The following is a 6,321-nucleotide window of genomic DNA, read 5'->3' as shown; positions in this document are numbered from 1 at the left end:
GTGGTCCTTGTAGGGGTCTAAGTGACCCGGTTTTGATCAAGGAGAAAAGCTCACTCGGTCTAGGTGAGCGTTTGAGAGAGGGAAAGAGTTGAAAGAGACCCGGTCTTTGTGACCACCTCAACGGGGATTAGGTTTACAAGAACTGAACCTCAGTAAAACATATCACCGTGTCACTCTCTTCATTTGCTTGTGATTTGTTTTCACCCTCTCTTTCGGACTCAGGTTTATTTCTAACGCTAACCCGGCTTGTTAGCTGTGCTTTAAGTTTGTAAATTTATCAAAGCCCGATACTTCATTAAGAGTCTAACCACTCGAAGTGATGTCGAGAGAATCCGCCAATAGGGAGATGGAAACGACCACAAGCCACGGAAAAGGCTCCATCAAGAGAGTCCGGCGACAAACGAAGGGAGGAATCACCTCCCCGCGTCAAGTCGCACCGAAGTGGCGACAAGAAGAAGATAAAGAAAGTGGTCTACTACGAGACCGACTCTTCGTCGCCATCCACCTCCGGCTCCGACGCTCCGTCCGTCACTTCTAAGCGCCATGAGCACAAGAAGTTTAGTAAGATCTCCTTACGCTATCCCCGCATTTCCAAACACACTCCTTTACTTTCCATCCCATTAGGCAAACCACCGGTTTTTTACGGTGAAGATTATTGTATGTGGAGTGATAAAATGAGGCATCATCTAACCTCACTCCACGCTACCATTTGGGACATTGTTGAGTTTGGAGCGCAGGTACAATCCGTGGGGGGTGAAGGCTACGACTCGGACGAGGTAGCCCAAATCCGGCACTTCAACTCCCAAGCCACTACTATACTCCTCGCCTCTCTATGTCGAGAGGAGTATAATCAGGTTGTCGGGTACCATAATTAGGGGTACCCCCAACACTCCTAAACACGGCTGGTAACCACCATCAGCGCAAGCTGCAGAGACTGATGGGCATGATTTAGGTCAAGGCTTCGTCTTCTCAAGGGACGCGATCTCGCCTCGCCCGAGCCCAGCCTCGGGCGGGAACAGTAGTCCCAGACGGATTCACGCCTCGCCCGAGGGCCTCCTCAAGCAACGGGCGCACCCTCGACTCGCCCGAAGTCTAGCTCGGGCAGGCTTCGTAGTGAAGCAACCTTAGGCAAATCGCCTCACCAACCGACCGTATCGCAGGCGCATTCAATGCGAGGATCGTCTGACGCCTTATCCTGACACACATGCCTCAGTTAGCAAGGTCGAAGTGACCGCAGTCACTTCGCCCTTCCACTGACCGACCTGACAGGAAAACAGCGTCGCTCGCCCTCTCCGACTGCTGTGCCACCCGCCAGGGTGAGGCTGAGAACAACTAAGTTCAGCCTCAGGCGCAACAGGAAGCTCCGCCTCGCCCGACCTTGGGCCTCGGCCTCAGGAGGAGGTCTCCGCCTCGCCTGCCCCAGGGCTCGGCCTCAACCTTGGCCTCGGAAGGTGGTCTCCGCCTCGCCCGACCCCAGGGCTCGGCCTCGGAAGGAGGACTCCGCCTCGCCCGACCCCAGGGCTCGGCCACAACCTTGGCCTCGGAAGGTGGTCTTCGCCTCGCCCAACCCGTGGGCTCGGCCTCAACCTCGACCTCGGGAGGAATCGCGTCCTCGCCCGACCCCGGCCTCGGCCTCAGGAGGAGTCTCCGCCTTGCCCAACCTTGGGCTCGGACCGACCGCGCCACAGGGGATACATCATTACCCTACCCCTAGCTAGCTCAGGCTACGGGGGAACAAGACCGGCGTCCCATCCAGGCTCGCCCCGGTAACAAGTAATGATGGCTCCCCGCGTGCGTCCGTGACGACAGCGGTTCTCAGCCCCCTACGGAAGCAAGGAGACATCAACAAGGTCCCAGCAGCCCCGACAGCTGTGCTTCTACAGGGCTCAAGCGCTCCTCCGACGGCCACGACACCGCGTGCACAGGGCTCTAGCACCTCTCCGACAGCCACGTTGGCATGTACACAGGGTTCTGGCACCTCTCTGCCGGACACGTTAGCGCATAGCTACACCCCCATTGTACACCTGGCCCTCTCCTTGCATCTATAAAAGGAAGGTCCAGGGCCCTCATGCAAGAGGGTCGCACGGGAGGACGGGCTGACGAACAGGCTCACTCTCTCTCTCTCCCCCTCGCGAACGCTTGTAACCCCTACTGCAAGTGCATCCCCCCGGGCGCAGGATAACATGAGCCGCATTTCCCCCCTTGTGTTCCATCTCGCGCCAACCCATCTGGGCTGGGACACGCAGCGACAATTTTACTCGTCGACAAGTGGTGCCGACGAGGAACGCCCCGATGACATCCGAGTCGGTGATGTTGGGCAGCTCGGTGCGCTGCTTCGAAAACTGCCGGATGTACTCTCGCAGGGATTCCCCTGGCTGGTGGCGGCAGCTTCGGAGATCCCAAGAGTTCCCAGGGCGCACGTACGTGCCCTGGAAGTTTCCAGCGAAAGCCTTGACCAGGTCGTCCCAGTTGGAGATCTGCGCAGGAGGCAGATGCTCCAGCCAGGCCCGGGCGGCGTCGGAGAGGAACAGGGGGAGGTTGCGGATGATGAGATTGTCATCATCCGTTCCACCCAGCTTGCAGGCCAGCCGGTAGTCCGCAAGCCACAGTTCCAGCCTCGTTTCCCCCGAGTACTTGGTGATAGTAGTCGGGGCTCGGAACCGGGTCAGGAACGGCGCCCGGCTGAAGGCTTGTGGACCAGGTGGTTCGGGCGAGGGTCTCCGATCCTCCTCGCTGTCGTAGCGTCCCCCACGCCTGGGTGGTAGCCTCGGCGCACCTTCTCATCGAGGCGGGCTCGACGGTTGTGGCAGTGGTGCTCGTTGCCGAGGCGACCCGGGGCTGCAGGCATTGCGTCCCGCGTGCGCCCGGTGTGGACCGAGGCTTCCCGCATGAATCGGGAAATCGCCGCGCGATGCTCTGGGGGGCACCCTTGCCTTCGGGAGGCAGAGCTCTCGGCCCGTCGGACCGCGGCATCCTCCAGGAGATTCTTGAGTTCTCCCTGGATACGCCGCCCCTCGGTGGTGGATGGCTCCGGCATCGCTCGGAGTAGTATTGCCGCTGCAGCCAGATTCTGGCCGACCCCACTAGAGGCCGGGGCAGCCTTGCCCTGGCATCGTTAGTGATACGGCGCTGGACGTCTCGGGCCTGATGACGCGCTTCTCCGGCGAGTGCTCGGCCTGCCCACTCCTGCTCGATGTTTTGCCGGAGCTGCACAAGTTGTCCTGCTTCCTCGTCGAGCTTGGCCTGCATCTCACGGATTTGCTCGAGCTGTGTGTCCTGACCCCCGCAGGGACTGGGACCACAGCTAGCTCCCGCAGGATGTCAACGCGAGGCGCAGGCCCAGGGGGATCGTCATCCTCCGGCATACCAAGGTGGTTGCCTTCGTCGTGACCCCCTAGATTGACGTGGAAACATTCGCGACTTGGGCCACAACCCTCGTCGTCAAGGCTGTGGCCATCATCGGAGTAATCGGAGAGGTAGTAGTCACATGCGGTCATGAAGTCTCGCATGGCACTGGGATTACCGAGCCCGAAGAAATCCCAACCAGAGTCGGACTCGTCTTCTTCCTCGGAACCCGGGGGCCCGTAGGTCGAGACGGCCGTCAGTCGGTCCCAGGTTGACCACATATGGTACCCCGGAAGGTTAGGATATGCCTTTATGAAAGCGCTCATCGAAGCGGGGTCGCTTGGTGGATCGAAGCTGAATCTAAAAGGCATAGGGCGTGGAAAACGGACGATACCTCTCGATTGATGGACGGTGTCGAAGTCGCGTCGGGGACGGACTGCACCGTTATCTCAGGTACGAGGCTAACGCCCAGCAAGCCCTCTGTGAGTGTGCTGGTGTCATCTGTCCGCTTGGGGCTGGCATGTTGCGGGGAAACGACACTCGTCATCGTCTCAGGCACGAGGACAACGCCCGACATGTCCCCCGCTGGGGTGCCAGTGTCGTCGACTCGCTCGACAGCCAACGAGGTGCCGCCTCCTGCCTGGCCACGGTTGCCCCGCCTCCTCCTCCTGTGGCGAGGAAGGCGACGGGACAAACCCGGATGCTGCTCTTCCGCAATGGGGGAAGACGTCGTCGAGTTCGTCGCCGCCAGGCGAGCTGACGGCCGTCGTTGTCGCTGTCGCGCTGCGGGGGAAGGAGTACCATGTCGTAGCTGCCGTCGAGGGACATGAACTCGAGACTCCTGAAACGGAGCAGCGTCCCGGGCTGAAGAGGTTGCTGGAGACTACCCATCTGGAACTCAACGGGAAGTTGTTCGTCAACACGTAGCAGGCCCCTACCTGGCGCCAACTGTCGGCGTTTCGACCCTGGGGGGTCCCTGGACCGACGAGTAAAATTGTCGCTGCGTGTCCCAGCCCAGATGGGTTGGCACGAGATGGAACACAAGGGGGAAAACGCGGCTCGCGTTATCCTGCGCCCGGGGGGATGCGCTTGCAGTAGGGGTTACAAGCGTTCGCGAGGGAGAGAGAGAGAGTGAGCCTGTTCGTCAACCCGTCCTCCCGCGCGACCCTCCCGCATGAGGGCCCTGAACCTTCCTTTTATAGGTGCAAGGAGAAGGTCCAGGTGTACAATGGGGTGTAGCTATGCGCTAACGTGTCCGGTAGAGAGGTGCCAGAACCCTGTGTACATGCCAACGTGGCTGTCGGAGAGGTGCTAGAGCCCTGTGCACGCGGTGTCGTGGCCGTCGGAGGAGCGCTTGAGCCCTGTAGAAGCACAGCTGTCGGGGCTGCTAGGACCTTGCTGACGTTTCCTTGCTTCCGTAGGGGGCTGAGAACCACCGTCGTCATGGATGCACGCGGGGAGCCATCATTACTTGTTACCGGGGCGAGCCTGGATGGGACGCCGGTCTTGTTCCCCCGTAGCCTGAGCTAGCTAGGGGTAGGGTAATGATGTATCCCCTGTGGCGCGGTCGGTCCGAGCCCAAGGTTGGGCGAGGCGGAGACTCCTCCTGGGGGCGAGGCCGGGGTCGGGCGAGGACGCGATTCCTCCCGAGGTCGAGGTTGAGGCCGAGCCCACGGGTCGGGCGAGGCGGAGTCCTCCTTCCGAGGCCGAGGTTAAGGCCGAGCCCTGGAGTCGGGCGAAGCGGAGACCACCTTCCGAGGCCGAGGTTGAGGCCGAGCCCTGGGGTCGGGCGAGACGGAGACCTCCTCCTGAGGCCAAGGCCCAAGGTCGGGCGAGGCGGAGCTTCCTGTTGCGCCTGAGGCTGAACTTAGCTGTTGTCAGCCTCACCTTGGCGGGTGGCACAACAGTCGGAGAGGGGCGAGCGGCGCTGTTTTCCTGTCAGGTCGGTCAGTGGAAGGGCGAAGTGACTGCGGTCACTTCGACCTTGCCGACTGAGGCACGTGTGTCAGGATAAGGCGTCAGACGATCCTTGCATTGAATGCGCCTGCGATACGGTCGGTTGGTGAGGCGATTTGGCCAAGGTTGCTTCACTACGAAGCCTGACCGAGCTGGGCTTCGGGCGAGTCGAGGGTGTGCCCGTTGCTTGAGGAGGCCCTCGGGCGAGGCGTGAATCCGTCTGGGACTACTGTTCCCGCCCGAGGCTGGGCTCGGGCGAGGCGAGATCGTGTCCCTTGAGTAGACGAAGCCTTGACCTGAATCATGCCCATCAGTCTCTGCAGCTTGTGCTGATGGTGGTTACCAGCCGTGTTTAGGACTGTTGGGGGTACCCCTAATTACGGTACCCGACAAACTTTCTTTCTGTTTCTCAATTGTGTAAAATGAGGTACAATTGTCTCTTTACGGATATAGGTGTTACTGTCTTTAGAAGAAGTGATGATTCAGTAGCATTTAAGAGAGTATTAGAGGGTCAACTATACTTAGTTGATTTTAATAGAGCTGAACTCGATACTTGCTTAATTGCTAAGACTAATATAGGTTGGCTCTGTCATTGCCGATTAGCCCATGTTGGGATTAAGAATATTCACAAACTTCTTAAGGGAGAACATATTTTGGGACTAACCAATGTTCATTTTGAGAAAGACAGAGTTTGTAGCGCATGTCAAGCAGGGAAGCAAGTTAGTACCCATCATCCACACAAGAACATCATGACGACCGACAGACCGCTTGAGCTACTCCACATGGATCTATTCGGCCCGATTGTTTACATAAGTATCGGCGGGAGTAAGTATTGTCTAGCGCACCAGACTGTCCAAGTTAGAGTTCAAAAGAAAGGAGCAAAGAAACCGAAGAGAACACTGGTCTAGACAAGGTGGGACAGAGCATAAACACCTTGAACTTTACTTTTATGATGATCCCAGTTTCGAGCATCGATATCGTAAGTGCCGCGAAGAGCGTCAACAGAAAGACAAAGAGGTT

Source organism: Zea mays, chromosome 2 (assembly GCF_902167145.1).
Source record: "Zea mays cultivar B73 chromosome 2, Zm-B73-REFERENCE-NAM-5.0, whole genome shotgun sequence".
Lineage (NCBI taxonomy): Eukaryota > Viridiplantae > Streptophyta > Magnoliopsida > Poales > Poaceae > Zea > Zea mays.
This window is presented reverse-complemented; position numbering follows the sequence as displayed.